The sequence below is a fragment of the Eimeria mitis genome, genomic scaffold (genome assembly GCF_000499745.2).
Source record: "Eimeria mitis Houghton genomic scaffold, Emh_scaff1588, whole genome shotgun sequence".
NCBI lineage: Eukaryota > Apicomplexa > Conoidasida > Eucoccidiorida > Eimeriidae > Eimeria > Eimeria mitis.
In genome coordinates this window covers 1-553 of record NW_013569875.1, presented here as the reverse complement: position 1 = coordinate 553, position 553 = coordinate 1, and positions in this window count along the sequence as shown.

The window sequence follows — 553 nt, the reverse complement described above, 5'->3', positions numbered from 1 at the left end:
AGCAGCAGCATTTGCTGCTGCTGCTGCTGCTGCTGCTGCTGAGGCCTTTCCCATCCTGCCCTGCTTCGAAGGTACTTGCTGCTGCTGTTGCTGTTGCTGCTGCTGCTGCTGCTGTTGCTGTTGCTGCTGCTGCTGCTGCTGCAGGACCCACAACAGCTGCAGCTCCTCCGGTCAGAGGCAGTACACTCTATTGTAAGCTGCTGCTGCTGTTGCTGCTGCTGCTGCTGCTGCTGTGGTTCTCGCTGCTGTTGCTGCTGCTGTTGCTGCTGTTGCTGCTCCTCCTGCTACTGCAGCTCTCGTTGCTGCTGCTGCAGCTTCCGCCGCAGCAGCAGCAGCGGTGTATCGAGCCTTCCTGTACGAAGGGATAGCAGCAGCAGCAGCAGCAGCAGCAGCAACAGCAGCAGCAGCAGCAGCAGCAGCAGTGCCCCGCCTGAAAAGACGCTAACAGCAAACTGCAGCAGAGAAGAAAAAAGAAAAAATAAAATAAAAATAAAAAATTAAAAAAAAATAAATAAAATATTAATCAGCAATAAGCAGAAGCCTCGCCCCACAT